We start from the raw sequence: 14547 nt of genomic DNA, 5'->3' as shown, positions 1-14547 counted from the left end.
ATTCAAGATATGTCGGCATTAGGTAACACATCGCGGCAGAAAACAAGAGGAGAAGTAGGGTGTGTCACATGCATGGATAGGATAGCTAGCAGAAGACTTCCCAACTAGCAGAAAACAGTGTATTTGCGTCATCGTAGGTTCTTACGGAAAAATCACCCATACCGAAAGATGAAAGCTGAATTTGATGGTACGACAGAGGCAGCTGCAGCCCCGAGACCCTATGAAGGGGTGGTGGTCCACAACATGGCTAAAAAAATTAATGTTGTGCTTAGCAAGAACCACCCTTTGACGGTGAAACTAACACCCAAGGATCAAGTGTTTAAGAAGAAATCGGTGTTTTGGAAATTACCTTACTGGGAGATTCTACGTGTATGTCACTGCATTGATGTCATTCACGTAGAGAAGAACGTATGTGAAAGCATCCTTGGTACTCTGTTCAAGACTAAAGGTAAAAGAAAGGATGGTGACGGTTCATGGCTCGATATGCTTGTTGATCAATCAGAACGCAAGAGTGAAGCAGAAGATGATGACAAATTCATCAAAGCTCGCCAGAGATACAATTTCAGTACAAAAGAAGCAACACAGTTCTTCACCTATTTGTTGTTAGTTAAGACACCCTCTTCCTACTCCGCTAACATCAGAAGTCCCGTGGAAGTGAGCTCAGGTAAAATGAAGTTGGGACACATGAAGTCACATGATTGCCACGTAATGTTGACACAAATCCTCCTGGTGGCCATCAGGAATCTGATGGACAAAGATATAAGAAACACACTCATTGACCTCTGTGATTTCTTCAACCAACTATGGCAGAAAGTTGTAGATCCTGAAGAATTGGATCATATGCAAGATGATATTACAAGAATATTGTCCAACCTAGAGATGTTTTTCCCACCGTCATTCTTTGATATCATGGTCCATCTCACTGTGCACCTTGTCGACGAGATAAAGTACTGTGGTCCTGTGTTTCTTCGCAACATGTATCCCTTCGAGCGGTTCATGGGAATCCTGAAGTGCTTTTGTCGGAACCGAAACCATCCAGAGGCAAGCATCCTACAAGGTTATACCGCGGAGGAGGTAGTTGAGTTTTGCGCCGAATACATGAAACAAAGACATATAGGTTTGGCCCTCTCTTGCCACGAGGGAAGGTTGAAAGGTAAGCCAGTCCTTGCTGGCACGCAAATGGCTACACCCGAAGAATTGGCAGAGAATGCTCATTTGACGGTACTGCTTAACAGCCCCGTTCTCATCGCTTATGACGAAGAACACTTGGCGGAGATACGCCAAAGATTCTTACCAATGGTGCCTTCATCAGAGGTGGAGATGAAGGAGCACACTAAGAACTATGCCGAATGGCTGAAGAATCGTTTGGCACAAGGATCCGTCGATGACATTGCTACGTGGTTGGCACAAAATCCATCACCTACGGTGCTGACGTACCCAGCATATGACATAAATGGATACACGTTCTACACTGAGGAACGTGATAAGAAGTAGTATCAGAACAGCTTTGTTCGAATAGAATGCATGACTGTAAATGAAGTTGATAAAAGGGTATACTATGGAACCATCAAAGAGATTTGGGAGCTTGACTATGTGAAAGTTAAGGTGGCATTATTCAGGTGCACATGGATCCCTCTTGGTCAGGTAAGGATTGATGAGTACAGGAAGACCTGTGTTAACAGGACAACGATGGCATATCACGCGGACCCATTCATTCTTGCCCGCGATGCTACCTAGATTTTCTTTGTGGAAGACCCATTGCATAAGAACGGCCATTTAGCGATGCATGGGAAGAGAATGGTACTAGGTGTCAATGATGTTGTCGATCAGGACGAGTACGATGAATTCGATGAGTTGCCAGCCAAGGGATCACGCACTAGTGCAACAGAGAATAAGTTTAAAATCATCAAAAAAACCAAGTTCATTCGGGGTCAACTTAATGATCTTAGTTCCCCCATGTCCATGGGAATTAAGCTGTAAGACTAGTCTTTATGCCTACCCTGCAACATGTTGACCTCGGTATGCTGTCAGCTCAGGCAATGAATATGAACTGTTTATAATTATTATTATTATTATTATTATTATTATTATATCATAGAGGTAGCACACTCAATCAATCTCACAACAGTATGTGTGAACAAAAATATGCAATCTAGTTTGCGAATAGCACACGGTTCGTTGATGAAAGTCGTGTGCCGACCAAACCCCGCCACCACCCCGCCCATGATCTGAGTCGTGCTTTCTGATTGGCCAGAACCCAAACCCCACGGATCGTACGTCTGCACCATTGGATGCTCCCAGATCGAACAGCGATCCTCATCCCTTTCGACAGCACATGCAGTTCTGGTTGTAATTTTATTTTTATGCAAAAAATGCACGTTAATATCAAAAAAATGTCTTAAATATAGCTAACGATACCTGAAATGCACCATAAAATCAAACCCGTGGTATAATGGTGATTGCGTACCGTGGAAATTTTTATGAGGCCAAATGATGAAGTCACCGGCCACGGGAGTTTGAATTGACATGTCTCCTTTTGGAAAATCATGATCCTTCATGTGAGATGCTCCGGTTTGGAAGGAGCGGTCATCAAAACTTGTGCCAAACTTTACCAATTTTTTTCCACGGGGTCATGAGAGCACGCCACAGGCACACATCGATTTTGATGATGTCCGAACTCCATCTGAATTTTCTGTAATTAAAATATCAACTAGGGCTACGCTAGTGGCCGCACCTCGCGGCCGAAATGTTTGAAACTTCTCCCCACTTCTCGAACAAACGGATGAAAACTCACGAAGTGGTGCCCAAATGATCTGTACACCTTTGCTAGGCTGATAGTAAGGGGGTATAATAGCTAGTATCATGCATGCCAACTAGGCGATTTTGATGAGCTGCCATAGAATTAATTAAATGAAGAAAGAGAGGGTTAAGTATCATATCATGAAACCATATCATAATAAATGTTATGCTACTGTGTGTCATGCATGACAATATAAATAAAGTACTACATATGATACTAGCTACTCTATGATACTATGCATTATTAGAGCAAGTAAGTACACAATAGAGTGACATAAGACTAGACACAATGGGTAGTAACATAGAATGTTACTAATCTATGTTACTACCTCTATAGTGGGGAGTAACATATGCGCAGTAACATGCAACACTTCATTTATTAGGCTATAGACTCATCTTGCCTTGAGATGTGTGATGTTACTCAGACTAGCCACAATGGGTAGTAACATAGACAAGTAACATGCCCGTGTGTTACACTAGTCTATGTTACTACCTCTAGTGGGGAGTAACATATATGTGTGGTAACATGCAACACTTCATTTATTAGGCTATAGACACATCTTGCCTTGATATGTACATGTGATGTTACTCATACTACTAGTAACTATCTATGTTAGTATTTTCCTCTCTTTCTTCATCTATTGCTTGTGACATCATCTACTTTATCTAGATATGTATGATGTTACTACCTATGTTACTCCCATTGTGGGTAGTCTCATACTATAGTATAAGACTATACCCACAGTGGGAGTAACATAGGTAGTAACATCACACATATCCACTTTCCTCCATTTCTTCATTTATTGCTTGCCACATCATCTATTTTATCTAGATATGTGTGATGTTACTACCTATGTTACTCCCACTACGGGTAGTCTGGCTATAAGGAATAGAATAATATATATGTGCTTATTAGTTCGAGGAAAGAGAACAGAAGCGGGATCTTGGTTAGCAGAGCCAGCTGCAACATGAGACCCAAGACACTTTGTGAGGATGTAAGGTGGGCCAACTATCGATAAACTAGTACATATATAAAACTTATTATTGTACATACCCGCTAAGAGGTTGGTTGTATATGACATGTCAACTTCTTATAGCCGACCCTTGGCTGTATTATTAACCATTCTCTTAGTGAGGTAGCTAGTATATCATAGACGACTAGCTAGTATCAGACTAGCCACAGTGGGAGTAACTTCAGCAGTAACACCGACTCCAACTCAGGAAACTTGCTTATGTGGCAATAAGTTAATGAGGAGAGAGATAGTTTCAGTAACTTAGATAGTTATTGTAGCATCAAATGTCCCAATGCAATATGAGTCTGTAACATAAGAAATGAAGCTTTGCATCACACTACACTTATGTTACTACCCACTATGAAGGTAGTAACATATATAGTCTAGGGATATGTGTATGTTACTAGTGTACTACTCTCCATTGTGGCTAGCTAGTCTCATACTCCCTCCTTTCCGGTTTAGCTAGGCTGGTTGTAATGGTATTATCATAAGCGGTATCATGCATGCCAACTAGACTTTCTAGATGATGTGGCACACAAGAGAGGATGTGGTATCATATCATGATACCGTGTCATATTAAATGTTGTACTAATACTTTGTGTTATTAGCAAGGCAACCTAAGATGTTAACTTATGATACTATGCATTACGAAAGTAGCTAGTATCCTAGCTACACTATCATATATATGCATGATACTACTAGTATATATATATATACTAGTAGAGTGCCCGTGCGTTGCCACGGGCTCTTAAAATAGTTTGCAAAAGTTACATGTTAAATTTCATATGTGCAAACAATATAACACAAACACAATTATTGAATAATTGAAGTCCAATTTTGTAATGTAAAACAAAACTAAAGATTAACAACATGTCCATGTAACAAACTGAGCGATGTTCAAACTAAACATCTGTTACAAAACTATCAATATCTAGATGATGCGCTCAAGAAATTCTTTCACAATATCTGGAAAGTTTTCTTTAGCTTCATTCCCACGACGTTTTAGCAAGTATAGTAAAAATTGTTTCCTCAACTCATACCCATTCTGCACAAACAAATATATATAGTTAGTATGAGAAGTTCACGCCAAAGGTCTTAAAACATGTAACGGACAATACTCACCGTGCAAACCGGCTTGACCAATTCTTTACCATTCCACCAGAGCATAAAATGAAAAACAAAATAGGCAAACACAATCCTGCAATTTTTTAAATTAATAAATAAAAAATATAGTGATAACAAAAATAAAAGTTTTTCTTATGAATTCATTACCATCTATACCCGTTGGAATACTAAACGGAAATAAACGTTGCCATTTAGATATATCGGAATTCCAACCAGACAGCTTTATTTTGAGTGCTTGTTTGAAATCCTTGCAAAACTTTTTAATTTCAATGCATGCCTCAAATTTTTATCCTCTGACGATTGTGATGTTTGAATAGGGTCCATAATATATATACGACGTGCCTCTTTGTCGATGACGTACAAGATGTATCGGCCGATGAATGCATAGGGAAGATAAATCTACAAGTGGAGCTATTAGAAACAACAATAAACCATGATAACAATAGACAAAATACTTTACTTACCATGTTGCACGATGGGATGCACGTGCGTTGCAACGGGCTGCATCGGCAACTACCTTTTTACCCTTGAAGCGCTCTTCTTTTCTTTCTTTCTTGATTCTCCCAACTAAAAATTGTTTATCGAAGTGATATGTGAATTGATAAATTTAAGACCATACTAAAATATTAATAGCTAAAAACATATTTATCAAAGAACATTTCTAGAACACATTCGACATGAACGTTGTCGTGTCTGATAGATTATGAACAAACACAATGATTACTTATCACCAAATCCCATTTATATTTTAGAATGTGGTTGAAATTATAGCTTTATAGAAGAAAAACTTATCAGAAATGTGCTACAAAAATAACATCTTGTGTTTAAACCCATAAAAATGAAGATCTTTAATAAAGCCATAAGAAGACATGTAGAAAGCAACATAGTACTCCCTCCGGTCCTTTTACTCGCATATAAGATTTGTCTAAAGTCAAACTTTGTAAAGTTTACCAACTTTATAGAAAATACAAAAAAATCACAATACGGAATCAATATCATTAGATGCACATCACGAGTTCAATTTTTATAATGTATAACTTTAGTATTGCATAAGATGATATTTTTTTCATATAAATATGATCAAAAATATTCTAAATATCTCGGTATTAAGGGTGTCAGTTATATGTCAGACTATAAAAATTTGATGCAAAGTTGATTTATGAGGGTTGTTGGGTCTTTAGTCGAATGGTTGTTGTTTATCCTCTACCCCTGACCTCTTGCTCCTACTGAACCGCCAACTACAACCGGCTGATCGACCCATCGCCACCACCCCCGACCGCGTTGCTTCCCTGCCCTCCCCTGTCGCCACCCTCGACTATCCCTGTGGACCAACCCAGTAACCAGATTTTTTCAGCGAGCCATCGCACCCCCACCCACACCTGTCAACCCTCTTCCCGCCTTCGACTATGACGCCACTGCTCGAGCAACGTTGGATCTTCATCGAATGGTTGTTGTTTGTCTTCTACCTTCGGCTTCTTCCTCCTTAAAATGCAGACACCAATAGAGCAAGCATCCGAGTAACTAATAGGTTGTTGTATCAACTACTTGCATGTATACATGAATTCATCTTAAATTTCTAGGAAAGGAATGCAGGTTGTGGGGCTTACCATTATTGTCCTATCAGCAAAACCAGGACAAAACCATTTGTTCCCTGGATCAAATGCTACAGATCGCACCCATCCCAAGTGACCACTAATGACCTGTATTACGGAAATAGAAAATGTATTTTATCACTTAGTGAAAACTAAGATGCTCTCATAGTATAATTCCAAGAAAATATGCCAAAGAATCTAGAAGATTTAACTATTTAAACCAGTACATAAAAGCTGAAAGTAGGGTTATTACAATTGCATGCATGATCAAACTAAATCTTATTTTCTAATTGAAATATGACATTGGTATTTCAAGAACTTATCTGAGGTGCCAAACCTTATAGTTACAACAAAATAAATTGGAAGGTCGCACTTGAAAATTGTACAACAAACAAAATACTCCGATGGAGCATGCCATGGAGGTTTAGGCTACTGGCGCAGATGTCAAGAATTTGAAAGACATATCAAGACATGAGCAATTTAAAATAACAACCAGAAGTGCACATTACGTCCTAAAAGTACAATGTCCCAAAGTACAATGATCAGACCACCATAGAAGGAAATGTAAGTGATAAAACCTGTGAGATGACCAGGAAAACAAGAAGGAAAGACCAAATCTTGCAAATACAATTAATTAAATCTCTCTCCTGTCCTTGCGGTGACACATGGCTTGCTACTCGGCCTTGGCTCCCAATATACTACACTCTGCAGGAATTACATATAAAAACAATATTTCAGAGAACTAAGAATGAAACTCTAAATTCCGATTAAACTAATCATTTTTTACTATACATGATAATAGCATGACAAACTGAAGCTCATACATCTTACATGTGAAAATAACAGCATTAGCTACCATCATGCTGCTCCATTTCCTTGCACACCACCACCATACGTGATAATAGGATCATCCATCTGCTAGATTATTTTTTGGAGAATCTAAAAGCTATCCAATAACCTCCATTGATTCTTTTAGCATTACGATCTAGCCCACCTTGCACACCACCATCATGGTCCAAAGAGTGAAACTGAAACATATGGTCTGGTTTCATGTGCACCTAAACTACTATGATGGAACAATGAACACAAAGGAAACGTCAAAATAGAATTATTTTTTAAATATTTTTCTGATGAATGATCCGAGTGATAAGAGACCCAAAGCAACATAAACACACCACTATTATCCTTCTGAGATATGGATGTTGAGGAATCAAAAGGTTTGTCAGGAAAATACTATATTTTTTCAAAAAATATATTTGAACTAAGAAATCTTCTCTTATAAAGGGAGAATTATTTTAACAAAGTTAACATTCATATGTATAGCCAAGCGCTAAATTTTTATTGGTATATTGTTTTAGTTCACCAAAAACCAAATTTCTCCTTAAGATATCTTGAATGAAATTACGGGGGGGGGGGGCATTCATTAGATGGATATGGAGATACCATAGTTCAAGAAATTCTGAAACATAATAGATACTCCAAATACCTGTAAACCAAACAAAGAGTAAACAAGGTATTAATCATTACTCAAGTTTATTTTTCAATGTACGTGCACACATGTCAAGACCAGCACATCCATATAATTTAGCATGCTAATGGCTTTCAAACTTCAAGCAGAAGGTATCCGGCTACTTCGTGAGTTGACCGTATAATATAATCAACCTATGTATGAGTGAAATCAGTATGTCTATTTGTTCCGGTGAGATGCCCATGCGCCTACCCATCTCAATCGTGTTTTCCAAAATAAAGGCACCATCTTGATCACAACGAAATTTACTTCTACTTGGTCATGTCAGTCATATGTTGTTGGACGTAGTCAGTAATCAGTTGAGCTTGAAAAGCAGTCGCTAACCAATAAGGCACTATAAGGGCTGATGGGCCTTTCTTCTATCATAAGACTAACTTTCTTCTATGAAGCTGATAGGCGTTTCAATTTTTATGGTGTACTCTTGAAGATCTGATAGCTAGATATGTTCTCAAGAAATAAGATGAAGCTAAGATGCTACTACATGACTAATTATACCCACCACCAAAGTAACAATAGTAAGAATCAAGCTGCTACTAAGAGTTTAATTGCAAACGTACGACAATTTGTGTTTGGGTCACTCTTATTTGTGAGCCTTTTTTCCTGGTAAATTTTTGACGTCTGTTGCTCCAGTCCAAGGTGACATCCTCCCATGACGAACTTAGGTTCGCTGTGTGGCTAAGTCGTTAGAGATGTCTTGTCCGACGACCGGCAGCCACACATGAGGGCGTTCTTGGGGATCAGGAACTTGTCACCCTCTCATGATCACGAGGTATGCCAGTTCATAGTAGTATTGCCAGAAGCAGGATTCTAAGTAATTTTTAAAAAATGGAACACAACTCAATCTTGTCGACAGTCTAGAGTTTTCAGAAGAAAGCACAATATCCTTACCTAAACAATGTACCGCAAAATGCCATCTCTCAAGGTGTAGATCTACCTGCTTTCCGGCAACCATTTTCCTCCTTTCACACTGCACCAAAATTTAAGACTCGCTCAGATTCAGATCACATAAAATAAAGCCGGTGGAAATAGCTGGGAGTGGGAGGTGGGAGGGAGGATGAAAAAAATAGTGTTGGTGGGACGAAATTTAACCGGTGAGCAGAGACTACCAACTGAGACATTAGGAGTACAGATGACCGGATGACGGCTACCTCACCTTCGCCATGGCGCCCCCTCTGCTTCACACCGTACTTTCCCATGAACTGCCAAGGATGAGTCCCCCGCCAACCACCCTGCTCTCCGCCCTGATCCCCCCTCGTGTTCATGTCCATCCACCACGGCCAACAAGGGGGCTGAGGCGTGCGCCACCCATAATGCCCCAACCAAGAAGGTAGATCTGATATCTCTTGAGCCATTGTCATAGTGTCTGTTATTAAGTCTTGAAGCAACCAACCAGTACATTTACCCTTATGTCATAACCAAGAAAATGTACGACTTGATGAAAAATGCATGAACCACTCGCTCATGCAATTTGCTGTAAATCAATCTCTAATGAAATGCAATTTGCCATATTTTCTGAAGTAGTGAAATAATTTCACGCATGCAACAGACCAATCCCAACCCCGTCCCTCTCACTCTCGGCCCTCACCCTTATCACAAAATCCACTAACTATTGTTCTAAATAAGCCAGTGATTGACGCCACCGTGGCAACCTAGCAGCAAGGGACAAGGGCGGCAACAGCCTTCCTATCTTAATGCTAGTCACCCGAGGCTCTACGATCCCTTATCATCAAAATTCTTCATTGCACAATCTCGAAGAAAGTAGCTTATTGGAAACAAAGAGGAAAAGTTAGAGCTTCCATCCAGAGGAATGAGAGCACAAAATATTTCCATGGCTCTGCCTCTCAAAGGTTTAGGAAAAATAAAACTCAAACCCTCGTTCCAAATGGAGTCGAGTTCTCTAACCACACCAAAAAAATAACCCACCACACTGACTTTTATAAGGATACACTATTAAGAGTCATAGTACACCTATAGGGTTTCGTTGGGAGGGGATTTATAGTCTGGGGTAAAATTCACAGGCCGGACGCACTAATGAAATTGAGGTGGGTAATTAATAGGGTGTTTCCTATTTAGCGCGGCAGGCACCAGTTATAGCCACAGAAGCATCATCTTATACATGTATGTAACACAGCCTAGCTAGTCAAATAAAGAGACTGTAGCTTACTCAACAGATAATTCCTTCAAGACAGGAAGAGGATAGAAGCTTAACTCCAGTTGTTTATGAGAAATATAATATGCTCTTAGATATGCAACTTTAGAATATTTAGAAGGCCTGCAGTTTATTAATTATCACTACATCACAACCATTGCAAATGGTGGCATGCCACTTGAAGTTCTCTGAAAATTCGCATGATTACTTGGCTCTCTTGTGACTTGGCAAGATTACAAAGCTTTGTGTGAAAATTTCAGGACATCATTGAATGAGAGAGGGCATGTCTTACAGATTAGTAACTTCCGCGTTGAAATTGTGAGTTATCAGGCAAGTACCTGAAGCAGGATATCCGCAATTGTAAACATCATGACATATTTAAACCTCTCGACCTTCCGTTTTCATGTCCGCATAGGCACTAAGGACCAAGTCATACTTGTTTCAATTGAAGGGACAACTTTAAAACATTTCTTCTCTGCCTTGGTGAACATCATGACATCTTTAAACCAAAGGAAATGCATGATAATGTAGAGAACTGAACATGGACAGTTGGAAAAAAGAACCTCACTAATTCAGATTGACTACAATCAGTCCAAAGTCAGATTTCAGACCAAGGCAAACCAGGAGAAGTGATACTACCATATTAGGTAATTGACCACATACGACACTATACATCAATGAATCGGGGTCATCACAGCATGTAATAACAAAAAACTAATGGCATGGCCTCCCTTATAAATCACACCAAGATGAAAAATAGTTACAAGCAGGGTCTAATAGTTTATTGGAGAGAGGAAAGGTAGCAGTTCCATTTATCCTTAGAAGACGATCAATTAGAAATTATGCACAAACAAATCACTTATTATACTATTTGACTCTGACTTCTATAACCTGTATGAATCTGCTTTAAAATCTTTTCTAAATTGGGCCGACTTACACCAGAATGAGCTACACAAATGATGTGATGAATGTGCTATTAGTGATACCTGGCAGGAGGCAATCATTAGTCGAAAGACAGGAAAGTGTCACATGTATACTAACAGATATTGTGTACATTTCCTTGTTTGAATATTCCTGCTCCACTCTAAATATGTTTGAATGAATTATGCAGCAAGCTACTAAAGGAAAACAATACTTATCTCTTTGGGCTTACTCTCCTTGAGCCATTGATTTCTCATTTTGTCAAAAAAATCTTGATCTAATCCCACTTCCCTAAGCACATATAACAATTCTGGTATATTTTTACTCTAGCCCATTTATGCAATCCACCAAAGATGTTGAATAGAACCTTTAGTCTGCCAATCCATGAATGATGTGTGTAGAAAGGGTGGTGCACTGGTTTTGTGAAAAAAACTTCCGGTCACAATTTACTAAAATCTAAATGAGTAAATCAAATCATGTACCATAGATTCTTTAGTTTTTCAAACTTCCTATACAAAATTAGATCGATGGATATCATGATTCAGTATACTTCTTAAGTAATCAATCACCTGAGGATAGAGCCTCTCCAACCGGTAGTAGTAAGACTCTTTGTTGATGGACACTATTCTAGAAAATTCTTCATCTTCTTAGTAAAAGCCTTTAGGCCATCGATCCAGTTGTAGCTGACGCCGTCACTGAGCTGCATTCCTTCTGCCTACACAAGATACAATGTGAAGGGGAACATTGCAGTTGCAGAAAGCATTAGTTCAGAACGCAGCCGATGTGCAGGCGAGCGAGCGCCCCTGCTCCATGGCATCGACCACCGCTCCTTGGCCACGACCACCGCGTCAGACCGCTCCGGCTGGGCTCCGCTTCATGTTCAACGTCGTCCTCCAACAGTGGGCGCACACATGCAGACCATGAAGGATGGGAGGCGACGGCGACGACTTGAGCAGGAGGATGGAGACAGCACGAGCAGGAGGACGGAAACAACCGTATGGAGGCGATCAGAACATCTGCACACAAAAAAATGAAGGGCCAGAAAGTGTGCAAAACTAGGTGAAAAGCAATGAAAACAAATAGAGTAATACTGTAAAGGGAAGGGGGCAATTGGTGACAGCCAGGAAGCAGGGACCGTGCGGTGCATAGTCGTGGTCGGGCTGGAGCGCGGGTCCTCGTCCTCCTCTGCGTCACCGTCGTCTTCTCGCCTACTGTTTGAAATCGGAAAAAACGCAAATCAATCACACACAAATCGACAAACCAGGATAGAAAAAGAATATTTGAATAGAGTCGTCTTTCAGCATACATAATGGTGCTTACTTGTGCTTGGACTCAACCTGCATACATGAGTGAGTGCAGCGCTCATCAACCAAGGAGAAGGACAGGAAGAACATCTGGAGTGAGCTATCTTCTACATAAACAGCCATATGGAGGCGGTCAATATGTTTGCACACACAAAAGCAATGAAACTAAATATTAGTTCTTTGAAGGAGAGGGAGAGGGAGGAGCTACCCAAGCAAAGGGAAGGGCAGGCAGGAAGCAGGGGCCTTTGTGCAGTGCGTCGTAGTGGTCGTGCTCGAGCTCGGGGCCTCGTCATCTTTGGTGTCGTCGTCATCCTCGCCTGCTATTTGGAATCATAAAAAATGCAAATCGATCACACACAAATCAACGGGGTGAATCGAAAGAGGAAAGGCGAGAGGCGGGTCAATCCTTGGGAGTCAACGCCAGCGGTGGCTGTAGGGAGCTGGATACCGAGGCTGGTCAGGCGAGAACAAATCTGGTGCCCGTGTCCTTGGAGGTCGAGGAAACGGAGGCGCACCAACGTTCGTCGCCGCCGCGCTCGTCCCGACCGGCGGCTCCAGCAGGGTGCGCCATCCCGTTCCCCGATTCGACGACCTGTTGGACTCATCGCTGGCGAATCCTGCGGTGCGAATCCCGTGCCGCACCTCCAGCCCAGTCCTCACAGGCACGAGCTAGGGTTCCGGCCGCGAGGAGGGAAATTTCGTGCGTTTGACGCGTCCGCGAGGGAGAGAAGGAGAGGGGAGGAGGAGATCCGACGGTGGGGTAGACGGTGGAGGATGGGAGGTCGCCGGTGGGCTGAGGGAGGGGCGCGCATAGGCGGCATGGGCAGTCGGGAGCGAGGAAGGAGGTGGGGGCGGGGCAGCACCAAGATCCAGGAAGGTTGGGGTTGGGCGGCGCCAGTGGTGAGGGAGAATGTGGGGCGGGGTGGCGCCGGGAGTGAGTGAGAAGGTGGGGCGAGGCGACGCCAGGATCGCAGGAGGAGATGGGGAGCGGGCGCCACCGGGAGCCAGGGAGGAGGACGGGGCTGGCGGCGTCGGGCGGTGGAGAAGGGATCTGGAGGCCTCACTCGTGCGTGCGAGTCGCCTGATTTTTTGTCGTTGTTTTTTCTTTCGTAGGTCTTCTTTCGTAGGTCTTTTTTCACTGGTCTTTTTTCATTGAGTCATGCGAGTGCAAGGCGTGCGAGGACTGGAGGCATCGCTCCCTTTTTACCTGGTTTTGGTTGGTTTTCTTTTTGGTACCGGGAAGTGGGAGGTGGGATTGAGGACGAAAAAAAACCGGACGAAAATGGTGGGACGAAAATAAAACCCAGAACGCGACCTACCAACTGAGACATTAGGAGTAGATATATATATATGCATGATACTACTAGTATATATATATGATACTCCCCATTACAACCACCCTTATAGGGCTCAATTCAAAAATCTCACCAACCAAGGTAGATGGTGAGTGGTGGAATACCTTTTGTAGTTTGCAAGAACACCCAATTAATGCTTTTGTTTTCCTCAAAAATTTATGTTTTACAATGTATTAATTGCAATACATGCATGCATATATAAAGTACATGCATTTGTCAACTTTCTCTTAATACTTGCATGCAATGATTTAATGCACCTTGAATCTGGACATGTGATGGGGAACAACCAAATTGAGCCTTATAAAATGGAAAAACTAAAATTTTGAGATAAGCCTATAAACTGGAAAGGAGGGAGTATATATGCATGATACTAGTATATGATCGGCAATACCTCCGTAATGCGTAGTATCATGAGTTAGTATCTTAGGTTCCTTATTAATTACCATGCATGACACAAAGTAGTACAACATTTAATATGATACAGCATCATGATATGATACCACAAACCCTCTCTTTCATCATTTAACTGTGTGCCACATCATCCAAAAAGTCTAGTTGGCATGCATCATACCGCTTGATACTCCCATATTACGACCAGCCTTATTAGGGTGGCCATAGTGGGGGTATTATAGACGGTATCGTGCACCCGGGAATAGAAAATATGATGATGTGGCAAAGAGTACACGGTTCACTCACGAAAGTCGTGTGTCCACTAAACCGTGGCCGATGCACCCCCCCCCTCTGCCACGCGCGCGATCTGA

General features: G+C 41.4%; 1 long non-coding RNA gene across 10 annotated transcripts; it reads right to left on the bottom strand.

Annotated features, from left to right (window-relative positions):
- Nucleotides 1-4614: 4614 nt before the first annotated feature.
- Nucleotides 4615-13572, bottom strand: LOC125554892. 10 transcript variants are annotated; one of them, XR_007304465.1, is made up of 13 exons: nucleotides 12880-13571; nucleotides 12640-12748; nucleotides 12448-12538; nucleotides 11697-12338; nucleotides 10545-11541; nucleotides 9211-9460; nucleotides 8946-9024; nucleotides 7361-8015; nucleotides 7108-7234; nucleotides 6545-6637; nucleotides 5085-5504; nucleotides 4935-5010; nucleotides 4615-4857 (listed from the first exon to the last, which is right to left on the bottom strand). It is a non-coding gene; the product is annotated as an uncharacterized LOC125554892 (long non-coding RNA). The 10 variants fall into 10 exon arrangements; XR_007304461.1 differs by having other exon boundaries at nucleotides 5085-5336; nucleotides 5402-5504; nucleotides 12640-13570; XR_007304467.1 differs by having other exon boundaries at nucleotides 12434-12538; nucleotides 12640-13572.
- Between the last annotated feature and the right edge of the window lie 975 nt (nucleotides 13573-14547).

Source organism: Triticum urartu, chromosome 1 (assembly GCF_003073215.2).
Source record: "Triticum urartu cultivar G1812 chromosome 1, Tu2.1, whole genome shotgun sequence".
NCBI classification, from domain to species: domain Eukaryota; kingdom Viridiplantae; phylum Streptophyta; class Magnoliopsida; order Poales; family Poaceae; genus Triticum; species Triticum urartu.
The sequence above is the reverse complement of the archived record's forward strand: the minus strand, read 5'-3'. Positions and strand labels throughout refer to the sequence as shown.